The sequence below is a fragment of the Protopterus annectens genome, chromosome 3.part0 (genome assembly GCF_019279795.1).
Source record: "Protopterus annectens isolate FY-2018-M chromosome 3.part0, PAN1.0, whole genome shotgun sequence".
NCBI classification, from domain to species: domain Eukaryota; kingdom Metazoa; phylum Chordata; order Ceratodontiformes; family Protopteridae; genus Protopterus; species Protopterus annectens.
In genome coordinates, this window is record NC_056731.1 from 180,259,335 (window position 1) to 180,272,785 (window position 13,451).

Consider the following 13,451-nt stretch of genomic DNA (forward strand, 5'->3'; position numbering starts at 1 on the left):
AACCCAAACTAGTATGGGAATCCAGTAATTCAGGCATTAGAAATCTACCTGACATGCTTTGGGTAGTACACATCCTATATTGCCTTTATATTGATTCCTACTATTACATGTTATATTTATTTTAGCACTATATTCTCGTATGAGAGTTGTGGCTTAGTGGTAGGTCATACAGACTAGTGTTACAGAGGTCCTGGGTTCAAGACTAACAGTGGGAATTTATTTTTCTTTCCAAATGAGTACAGGACCTGTCAATCAAAAGTGCCAAACGCACTTTTAGGCACTTTAAACCAGGTCTGCGCTCATTTGCGCGGAGCTCACGCATGCACACTAGCGGTGAGCTCTACGCACACAAGCGCACACCCGCTCTATTTTCTTTGAAAGAAAAGAAAAAGGGGTGACAGGAAAGTGGTGAAAAAGGGGTCACAAAGAGGGTAAGACAGTAGGGAAACAAGCTTGGAATTTGCAGGAAGGATGTAGGTGAGGCCCATAGCTGCCCATGTCTTACCCAGCAACAGCTGTGCATTTGTATGCAATTTGGTGTGACATTTGGAACCTTCCACCCCTGAGAGAGGTGTCAGGACAACATTAATAGCTGTTGTACAGCCAATTGTAATTAACAGTTTCGATGTCCAGCGGACATGTGTGCAACATGGACAGCTATGTATGGGGCGTAATTTTTTTGTGGGTACAGAGTGCCCTTTTTTTTTTTTTTATCAGGTGAGAGTGGTATGTCAGGTGAGGTAGTTGGTATAGCTGGGGTGGTAGGTTTGGTAGGTTAACAGACAAGACAGACAAGACGCATACAGGGGCGGTGTATGACACATGTGGGGGGTTACACAATTGATGGGGATGGAGGTTGGGATATCCAGGGCACATGAGCCCACAGATGGCAACAGTGGAACTGATATCCCCACCCATAGGCAGTTGCCACTGTTCCTTCACAGCCCAGGACGGGGCTGTGCTGGGGGCTGTGCAGGCGGGACAACGGGCATGCCTGTAAGCTGTGCCACCCGGGCCTCAAGCTGGCGTACAGAACAGAGTCTTGGATCTCCCTTCGCACCACAGACCGGACACCTTGGAGGGTGAGTGGACGTGCTCCTCCGGCCATGCTTGCAGAGGGGGGACGGGCCCCATCCCCTGCAGCGCTTCCACCCGAAGGTGGCACAGGGCCACCGGAGGAGGGTCCAGCCTGGGCACTAGTGCCAGGTGCAGTCTCCAGCTGAGGTGGGAGAGGTGGGTCCACTGGGACCTGCCTTCCCAAGCATTCTAGGTTTGTGAGTATGTTATGTTAGTTTGGGTTAGTGGCATATTATTCCATTCAAATTAGTTGTAACAGCATGCATTGGTATTCCCATTAAACAAACACCCTGATATTAACACCATTGAACAACGGGCATATCAATATCACATGCATTATTTGAACGGAAATACACAATCAAACAACATGCAGGATTGATTGATGGCAACAGGCCATCAGGTTTGCAGGTTTGCAGGTATGAACGGGGCACATGCAACAACAGACATGCATATATTTTTGAAACAGGACAAATGTCCATGGTTAATGAAATGTTCACATACCAATATTTAGTGGGTTTTTAATTTGCAATTATAGGGTGGGGTGGAGAAAGAAAATGATGACACATTCATAAATTATACATTGATATACATTTGTAATAGAAACACAATTAACTTGTGGGTGATAGTTTCCAAATGATTTTTAATTGACTGTCATGCTAGACCTGTTACAGATACATCACTACCCTAGTTATTTTGAATTTGATCAGATACATCATCCTGCTACACTTTGATGACAGGGCAGGGGACAACTATGGATGTTTAGTATGTCAGACAATCATTCATTCTATCTGCAAATTGCTGACTGTGATCACCATATACAGATTTTGGCCTGAACATTCAAGTGTCAGACACACTGAAATCAGTTTGGGATGTTAAGTTTTAATTCCCACATGCATTTAGTTCTGTAGAACCACACTGAAGCTTATATATTCAGGAGTTATTACTACTTTATTCATTGATACATGACCCTTTCTGTCACTCTCACACATCCTGCAATTTCACAGTTCAGGTTGGTACTTCTAGGCTTTGTTCACATATTAGACATGTGGGGATTCCAACACTTTCCAGCAGCCTCACTTCTGTCATGATTCAGCATTTCAACAGGGGATATATCTCACATGTGATTACCTCAGATTCTGAAGCTGTACTCTTGAGACTACTGCAGGTTATACTACATTTAATTAATGGTGGGACATCTGTATTACAGCACTATTTATTTCTATCACTTTTATTTCCAGTTTCACTTGCATACTGATGAACTTGTTGCAGCCATACCTGCAGACTTTCACTTGTTGCTTGCACATTGTATTACGTTTAATCAATACACTGCAGTGTTCTGCTACATGCTACACTATAATATTTATTTACAAGTACTAGGTGGGGTTACTAACCTGCATGGTGGCGCAGCCGCACCAGCCTGCGGTCATGTGCTCATCGATTCGCAGAGTGGACACCTGCAGCTGTAATACAAAACAAGTAATATTGGGATACACATCTCCATGGTATCAGCTAGTTGAATTCCTTACATACATAAGTAACCTGTAACTTACTCAGTAGTGGGGCGTTGGGCATATCCCAGGCCTCCTGGATCCATGGATCAACTGGTCTTGCTTACGTTGCTTCAGGTCCGCATGGTGGTGACGGACCTGCTCACCAGTGCGCGGAATCCCAGTAGCACTAGTAAGATCATGAGCCAACTGGTCCCATGCCTCCGCCCTGTACGCTCCCCATGAGACCTGGCCCTGCATGAGTTGGGCCTCATGATGGTGAACTAGGAGCCAGACCATGTATTTGGACTCCTCAACGCCCCACCGCTGTGCTCGAAAGCAACGTCCCTCCCCTACTCCACTCATTCTGCCTGCAGGTCTATTCTACAATCATTTCTGCTGTGTATTCCCGCCTATGGGGCTTATATATGCCGATTTTCTCGCACATTTCTATGATTGGCCATTTTGGAATTGTATCTACTTCACAGAAACTGCTTTATCATGCTCCATTCTGGATTATATCCTATATATATGCTATTTCTGCATTGCTAAGTTCTGCTGTCATGGCTTAGTGGTTTAGTACCTTGACTGTAGTGCATGGTATCCTGGGTTCGAATCTGACCACTGATTTTTAATTTTATGACTGTCTAGGAATGAGTTGAGGACTTGTCAATCAAACATGCCAAAAGCACTTTTAAGCACTTAAAACCAGGTCTGCACTCGTTTGCGCGGAGCTCATGCATGCGCACCAGCGGTTAGCTTGTGGGCGCGACGCGCACCTCTGCGCAAACGGTGTGCGCTGGGTTAAACCTTAATTGGCTAGTAACACACATGTTGAGCTAAGCACAGCTAGTTGCACACAGTTTGAGCCTGTTAAACCGGTGCTTAGCTACGGGCAAGCAATTTGCAGCCTTTGAAACACTACTCAGCTACGGGCACTCTGTCTCACAGCAGCTTAGCTATCAGTACATTTCTAAATATTTTATTATTGTATTACCTGATAATATATGCTCCATTTCATTCCATTTTAAAAAAGGAAATACTTTTACATTTATACAATACTGTCAGGGGCCTTTTTAGTGCTTATTTACAAAAAAAAAAAAAAGGTTGTTGTGTGGGCTCGAACCTTGCCTGCCTGCTCTTAAGCAAACAACTCTACCGCTATGCTATTACTTCGTGGCTTGCTTTGCATATTTAGTTCTTATATCCTTTTCCACTGACTACTAACTGCAGTTGCGCTAGTAGCACACCCGCCATTACCCAGCACACAGTAGCAAACATTTACGGGGTTTAAAAAAAATAAAACAGTTTTTATTTTCATTTTATAACATCTGTTCACATTTTACATTGCTGGTCTGTGGGGGCATGTGTTGTGTAGTGTGTTTATTCACATTTCCATGGCTTCTCTCATGGCTGTTTACTTTCAGCCATTCTAGACTTCCGGGGGCGTGTCTACGGACACGCCCCCTACTCTCTTACATGGACCGTGTAAGAGTTACAGTGTGATTCAGCATGCCTCATGCACCTCATGCATATGCATGACATGCTGACATCACACCGTTTAACTGCAGCCTCTGTGTAAGAGTTATAACTCTTACACGGAGGCTTCCTGAATCTGGCCCCTAGAATTTGCGACACATCTCAATTGCAATAAAACTCCATCATAAGGAGAGAGCTAGTCAGGCTTGGTACAAGGACATAGCCAGTTAATTTCAAATACTGTTAGAGTCTTTTCTTAAATTGACTCAGGGTGGATTCTAGGGTGATGTCAGTGGGGAGAGAGTTCCAAGTTCTACCTACAGAGTTAGCACCAGAGGGACACCTACTGAATTATTAGTTTTGACAGTTTGAACTAACAATCTATTGGAAGAGTGAAGAGGTCTGAGATTGTTGTTGGGGTTAATAATGTTTTTAAGTGCAGGTGTATTGTCAGGTTGGTTAAGTACTTTGTGTGCCTCTATAAGTTGGTTGTACTTAATTAGGCTGGGCAATGCTAACCACCCAAGATAGTTTGGGTTGTTACATTGGTGTGTCCTGAAGGGCATCCCAGTGGCGAATGTGGCAATGTGATTGTAGCAACTAGAGAATTTGTTAAGATCAGTTTTGCTTAAGTTGCTGAGTAGAGGGGATGCATAGAGAAGAGTTGAGAGTAGATGAGAGCATGCAATGGCAGATCTAGCTAGTGGGGTTAGGAAGGATTTAATCTTGTATAGTGACCCAAGTTTTTTATTGATGGTTTTGATAGTTTGGTTGACATGCATATCAAATTTAAGATTATTATCTATGATAACGCCAAGAAGTTTTGTATAGGTGTCTGTGGAGATTGTGGTGCCATTGTTAGATTTTATGGAAAAGAATAATGCAGTGGACCTGCGAGTAGGTGAGAAAAGTAGCAACTTTGTTTTATTGGGGTTGAAGATCAGACGACAATCAGAAAGCCAGTTTTCAACTATGTTAAAAGTTTTCGGGGTTGATGTCTACAGATCTGACTGTGATGTAGCAGAGAAAATTAGAGTGGAGTCATCTGCATATTGAATACAGTTAGCATTTGGGATGACCGTTTAGAGGCCTTTAATGAAAATGGAAAACAGAAGAGATCCTAGTATAGAACCCTGGGGGACTCCCAGGGTATTAGGTAGGAGGTTAGATAGTTTGTTCTGCCATAGGACAGCCTGTTGTCTGCCACTCAGATAAGATTGGAACCATTGAAGAGCTTTATTATCTAAGCAAATTGTTTTCAGGGTGTGGATTAGTAGCTGGTGATCGACCATATCAAAAGCCTTGGAGAGATCCAAGAAGAGGGCTGATGATAATTTATTATTGTTACGGTTATAGTTTATGGCATTAGAGAAGACTAGGACTGTTTTACTGATGAAATAAAAAGATGTCATAGGGAAGCAACACACAACGTTATGCTCTTAATTCCTTCAGAAATGCTATTCTCTGACAACCAACAGTGAAATGTAATGGCTAGACATAGGCAAGAAGAATAGTTTACTTTTTTCCATGTCTGCAAATCCACATGAGACATTGCTTGCCAGACCATCTTCTGCTTCTTCAACTGGCATTCATTTACTCCATTGCAGCCTAACACAACACTGCCACTACAATACAAGCCAACATTCAAAAATGAAAAATGTTTGCTTCCGGTGTTTTAGTGTAATAATTATTCAGTGTTTAACTTTGTATACTGATTTTTTTTCCAGAAAATAATATAATCAGACACAGTTTCGCTTTATGCATACATTGCTTTTGGACCTCTTAAGATATGGCTTGGTTTTGTTTTATTTTTCTTCAAAACAAAAAATAATTTCTTCACATTAGCTAGATTGATTTAGCTTAACATCAGAACTGCACAACTATAAGAGATTGATTATATAATACATATCATGCTTATTTGTTTATAAATGGTTCGCTACCAGTCAGTGGGAGGTTGGTATAATGGTTAAGGTGTTTACCTTACAGACACAAGGTGCAGGACTTGATTCTCACAGGGGGTAATTGGCTAGGCTTAAAATGGCTCACAAGGGCAGTAAACCTAGTACTAATCTATGGCACCCTTTCTATGAACAGAAGTAGATGCATATCCCACTGATAAAAAAGTAGAGGAGTCAAACTCATTGAGCAATACACCCATTAATTCTGTGTATGGCCATAACAAAAAATGAGTTTTACCCCTGCATATATATTAAATCCATTGTCACATGGCTGAGTGAAGAAGAGAAATAGCCTGAAATAGTAAAAAAAAGAGGTTGACACATGACACAACTGCAGTCTAGCAACAGAGCCAATTAATGTAAACAGTTTCGTCCTTTAGCAATTTCAGGGAGTTGGAATCAAGAACGTTTATGAATTGTAAGTGTTACTACTCATCAAATGGTAGATAATTCCATTTAAAAATATACTGTTTTATGAGCATATATGAGTACTCACTGACAATGAATATTATAAAAATCAGACTAACACTAATGCTGACAATACAGAGCAAAGCAAAACAACACCTTGCACCTCTTACAAATATATATATATATATATATATATATATATATATATATATATATATATATATATATATATATATCTCTATGGTACAAGACATTGTACACCTTTAGAAAGTGGGTTCATTCCCCACACCACCGACTTATAATTATCAGCTGTAAAGTTGTTGCACATTAGAGAAAAGTGAGAAATTTAACTTGCAGCAATTTCTTCTCCTGAGAAGCTACAATGGGAAAACACTACTATTACTTCACATTTTCTGCCACAACTGTCCATACATAGAACTTGCAGTATGCACATGGTCTGTGATACAGACTGTTGATTTTCTGAGACAATGCATATACAACCTGCTGAAGAAATGGCCAATTGTCCAGTCCCAGTGCCAGGCAAGCAGTTTGTTGATGAATTTGGTGATAGTACTGAAGTCTTCTGAACTGAGTGTTTAATAAAAGGATTTGTGTAACTGCAAATAGTCAAAGGTAACAGAGATGTACAATATTAAAGGATTATGTTGTTCAAGGATTATTCAGACTTCTTCCATATTTAACAAAAGTCTTTGAAAAATAATCAGCAATATTTTGTATATATTAAAATGATAATTAATGTTTTGTATATTAGGCTGGAAATCATGGTATCTTAAAATGAATCTTAACTCTGTCAGTGCTAAAATTCAGTGGATAACTCCAGTCCCTAACACCCAAGTTTTTCAAGAAAATGACTATTCCTGCCTGAGAAGTGTAAAGTGTCATGTGATCAGCAGGGTCATCTCAAGTCTTAAGGGAAGCTTTTTAAATGATACCTCAGCTCATTGTGGACTTAAATTAAATCCTGGATTTTAATAAGATCAGTTGTGCAGGAGTACAAGAATTAAACTTTGAAAACACAGTGTCTTGGATATATCTAGAATATCGAAGTCAGGTAACCATTTAAAATATTGGGGTTCACAATGCTGAGTCTGGAAATGTGAAGAATGGATATAAGATCAGGATTTACATATACTCTGCCTGAGATTGTAATTTATCAGAATATCTACTTTTTTTCTGAGGTATAGAAGTCTCAGAGTTGGTATATATAAGTTTGAATGTGTGGAGGGCTTTCAACCAACATCAGGTGGTACCTCCCTCTAAAAAAACACATTTTAAGGCAATGATAGTGTTTGAGATTCACTCTTCTCCTGTATTTTAGTCTTTTTTTTAAATTTTCAGAACTCTGCATCATGAGTCCCAAGATAGAAATAGAGCATTCCTGAAGTGAGAGGAAACCTACATTGAGAGAAAATTATGTTTGTTGGAACAATTTTCACAAACAAAAGGATGTTTTAATGCAGTGTGGTACAGAATATATAAATAAATGTGCAGTCATGGCTTCTATTTAGACAGGCAATTCATAAAGATGTATAAGGTTACTGAACTGTACTGTAATTACAGCATAAGTGGGTATAATGGTTGCCTTCAGGAAGCTAGTTGTTTGTCATGTGGTACACTGCTTTCTAGTGGTCAGTCTGAACAGACATTTCATGGTGGCTTGTGACATACCTACAAAGATTGTGTTGTATTTTGAGCATTCTACCACACTATGTAGATGCTAAATTGTATCAGATGTGAAAAATACACCAGCTGTTGAAAGTCTGTGTGTCTGTAAATATTGATGTATAATCTAAAGTTAAAAAAGTGACCCAGCTGTGACCACTAGCAATCCTCTCTCTGCAAGGCAGTGTAGTTGAAAGTTGGATGCTTTGGATCTAGAAAATTAATTTATTCCTCACTGTAAACTGAGAAGCTGAAAAGACCAGAATAGCTAAATTTGGTACATTTCTGCATGTCATTTGGGAAGAAGCCTTGAAGGTGTTTAACACTGTTATAAGTCAGGAAGAGAAAAAAAACATCAGTTATGAAGAAGCTCAGGATTTCTTTGAGCTTAGAAATAATTTGCTATCTTTACATGATTGCAGGACCTGCAGTGAATATAAATGAATATGTTACTGAGTTAAGAATCAAGCCAAAGACTGTCAATTTTGTGGGCTGCATGTTTCATTAGTGAGAGACAGAATAACTTGGGTTGAAAAGCTATCAAAAAGGAGGCAGGCTATTAAGGGAAGAACTGACATTAACAGAAACTATAGCATTATGCAAATAAAGTGAAATCATAATTACAAAGTTAGAATAATTAACTGAGAAAACAGATCCAAGTAAGATGAAATGTAAATGAAATAGAAAAGCTAAAATTAATGCATGCTCTTGGGTATAAAGGGGTAAAGCCCTGACTAAAACACAGACAAACTGAGTTCAGCTAGTTGCTCCATTAAGCCAGGCTGATGGGGGTGGCGGGACTGAGCAGCCAATGGTGGTGCCTCAGTGCTGGATGGACGTGGTTAGTTCTGTCTCTGTACTGACATCTGTTAGGAGTTACATGTGCTATCAGTACAGGGCATAGATTGGCAGGCATTGGGAGATAATGGTGCACCAAGCATAATCCTGTTTTGCAGACCAGAAATCCCTAAATCTATCTGGTATCGTCTCTTCCCACAGATCTTTAGCACACCTGCCACCACCACCTAAGTATTTCTTCAAACACTTGTTTCAATTTCCCATCCACTGTGATACATGAACTCTGCCTCACCATTAAGCCACACTCCTCTCCCGCTTCTGTATAATTCTCTATCACCTTCAATACATTCTTCTTCACATTCTTTATCTAACTCTTACCATGTCTTACATGTCTTTGTTCACATTCTACCCACTACAGCATATCATCTGCAATGCTGCTAATCTGCTCTTGTATATTCACAGCCACAGGACATGTTTTAAAACCCAGTATCCCCACACCTTTTTAATTCCACCCACACAAACTATCAGTACCAGTTCTACTGCCCCTGAAAAAAGAAATACTTAAGTTTACAGGCATTTTTTTTTCTTTTGGGTGCTGGATTTCAGCAATTCAGATTGTTGGGGTTTTGGTCTTCAATGTTTCATAGTGGAACCATTGATAATCACTAGGCTCATGATGGATTTTGTATAGGAATGTGAAACAGCTAAAATTAGATGACATGTAAAATGGGTTGTGTTTTGCAAATTACAGAATGATGTGGGAAGCTTTTAAAATTTCTTCTCAATGGGCCCTGAAAACTCTCTGCTGTAGACACAACAGAATTTTGCTATAATTGAAAAATGTATAAGTATTATCTGGAAGAGATAGCAGAGAGGGGTTTTAAACAGCATGTACATACTTTAAAATTATTAGTAGCACAACAGATGCCTTAGATGTTATCAATACTTTATGTAAGAGATGCATGAATAAGCCACAGCAAAAACATGTTGAAACCTTAGAAATGGTGATTCAAACAGGGTACACTTTGCAACACTGCCATATAAATCTGGCATAAAGACACACTATAATGCAAAGGTTCAAAATACTATTTGCAAAGATATAGTTAAAAGCAATGAGATATACACATAGAACAACGGAAGACAGGTTTTCTGCTTCAGAACTGCTGTATTAACTGATAACTAGTTGGAAACATGACCAATCAGGACCACTTGAGCCACTTTTCAGTTATAGCTTCAAAAGACCCTTTTCTACCATGAGAATGGAGGACTACAATGGTTATCTCACTTTACAAGGGTGGACCATCAACTGAACTCAACATCTACAGACCTGTAAGTCTTACTAGTCTAATATGGAAAGTTATTGTTAGAACCTGACACGTTGATAGATATATTTAAAGAAAGGGATTAATCCTTGAAATTGCTAAGTAAAGCATGAAATCCTGATAGCTAAGAGCAATAGATATGCCCTATTTTGCAAGATGGGCAGACTGATCAAATCAAAGTATGTGACCAGACTAGTTGGAAGGTAGGAATGATGGGAAAAGGGGTGCTATGGCCATTTATTGAAGTATCAATGCTGTGCAGCTTGTGAATGTATTAAGAAAGACATGGGATTTAATGATTCCTCAGGATATGAAGGCTAAGTTAGGTTGTAACCCTCAAATAACATACAATAGAGGAAAAACATTAAATGTTGTTTGGAGAATTTGCATACCCTAGCTAAGAAAGGCCTAAGAAAGGGCTAAAGTCTATGATGCAAAAATGTGGAATGTGTAAACACTATAAGTTTATAAATGATTATCTGTAGAAAGGTAAGACAGAACAACAATTTATCCAGCTGTTGTAAGTGTAACACTAAAATGTGGTATATTTAGCTGTTTGTACATCTTTTCTGGTGTTTTATGTGGGGAAAAACACAATTTGATTGAAGGACTGCCTTTATGAGTACTTATTTGATGTAAAGTAGAAGGGAGTTTTCAATGCATTATATAGACATTCAGTTTAATGTAAAACAAGTTTTCTGATTGAAAAGGTGGTGAAAGATGAGAGAGGGTAACAATGATTAACTTGCTTGAATATAAGGAAATTACATGGTAGTTAAAGTTAAATTAAACTAAGGAACCTGGTATAAATTATTTCCTCTCAGTTCTGAGTGTTTTAAAATGTAAAGCAACAAAGATATGAGATGTGGTACTGCGAGAATGCCAATGAGTGCTTCTACCAATAACCAGAATAAACGCGATGACCGTTGAACTATTTATCAATCACGTCTTTAATGTTACATAAATAAAAAATAGTATAAAATTAACAAATCCAAACAAAGACTGAAAGTGAAAAAAACAAGCGTATACTCAAACTAGTTAAGCGCTTTCACCCGATGATCCGGGCTTCCTCAGAACTAGCTTTCAGTTGACACGTCAGCAAATTTAAGCCTTTTTAGGCGCCAAAATATAATTTCAAATTTAAAGTGATATTCACCCTATTCATAAACGTATTACCCCCAACAATCATACTAATTCATAACAAATACCCATACTATTTCATTATAAATAACTGTAATAATTGGCTTTAAAAAAATTCCATAATAAATATCTGCCTACTAATTTTGCAAAAAGGGAATTGTTGATGTAAATATAATAAACACTTAAGTAATAAATAAATGATAAATACAAGTGGTGTATATTCTAAAATTTCTCCATAAAAGTAGATGAATACATTCTATTCTTCCTATACCATTAAATATAACAGTATGACCAAAGAAGAACGATGTTGGACACCATAATTTAACTCAATAATATGACAATATAAATACAACAAGAAATATAAAAATAAATATACTAAAAATATATATATGTATATACTAAAAATGAGTTGTTATAATTTATGCTTAATATTATATACTAAAAAATAAATAAGTTCCCAATACTAGATAAATGCAAATATTGTAATATGTTAAAAACCAATTAAAATATGAAAAACAGAGAGAAATTTTAGAAAAAGGATTTATGATCATTCATACTGTATAAGGACTAAAGATAAAAATAATGTTCTTTACAGACATATTAACAGGGAAGGGGTTGACCATGAATTTAAATTCAATATTTTGGAAGTGATAAAGGTAGACCCTAAAGGAGGTGATTGTAAGGGTTTATTAAATTATAAGGAAGCGAAGTGGCAAATTTTCTTGGATGCCACAACCCCCCCGGGACTGAATGAATACATTTCAGTAAAACCATTCTTGGAACTAATGTAGACCACATCAAACTACTTTTCACTATTTTAATTGTTTTTTAACATATTATAATATTTGCATTTATCTAGGATTGGGAACTTATTGGTATTTGTTACGATTGATAAATAGCTCAACGGTCATCGCGTTTATTCTGGTTATTGGTAGAAGCACTCACTGGCGTTCTCGCAGTACCACTTGGTTCAGTTGTTGGTTTCTTTCTTTTTTTAAAGATATGAGATGTATTAAATAAAATGAACATTTATGAATTTTTATATTAACATTATATATTCAATAGATTTTTTTTCTGAACATACAGGTGTTGTTTAAATGAATTAATAGAAATGAATTGTTCAGTAGCTGATGCATTTGACTGGATGGATGTCCTTAAATAAGTCACAGTTATAGCATTAACTATTCTAACTCTGATGAAGCTCTGTGGATTGTTAATGGGGCAAAAGTGCTATGTTTTATAATAGTACCTCAAACATGATCTGTTTTTGTTGTTTTAGGGTCTAACACAGGTAATTGATAGGTGGCAAAGTCATGGACTAAACCTCAATGCTAAGAAATGCATTATAGTGCCTTTTGGGAAAAATGCCCCCAGGCTTTATTACTCCAGTGATATGACACACCTAAGAGTTGACCTAGTAGTCAGGGATCTGGAAACATATGTTGACAGTAATCTTGCCTCTGAACAGCACGTGGCCAAGGTAGTAAGAAAATTACTATATGTCACCCAACTTATAAGTAAGGGCATGGCATCTAGGTCAAAGGAAGTCATAGTGCCACTTTATTTCGCCCTTATCAGACCCATCATTGAATATAATGCCTTCTTCAGCATATACCAGACCAAATGTATGCAACAGTTGGAATGCCACAAAGGTTCCTTACCAGGAGTATCCATTGCCCTACATAGCTCGCCTAAAGTCTTATCTATATACTCTGTCTCCTACAGGTTACAAAAATGTATGTAATTTATGCCTGGCATATAAGGGATTTTCTTTTCCAGCTTTGATGGACCTTTTGCACATCTTCAAAACGAACAGCATCAGAACCACTGGATCCAAGGATTTAAATTTTGTTTTTAACATGGACAAGACATGTTGATAAGACAAATATCTCATAGAATCCCCATGCACTGGTACAGGCTCCTCACCTTTGTGAAGCAGAGTCAATCCCTAACACTATTTAAGCACAACCTTGACCAATGGATGGGAAATCGGAAATTCTCACCAGGTCTGGCCCCCATATCTCTGATAGACAGAGGCAGACAATAATACCCAAGCTAACATACCCCTCACATAACCTCTAGAAGTTTCCTAACTAACA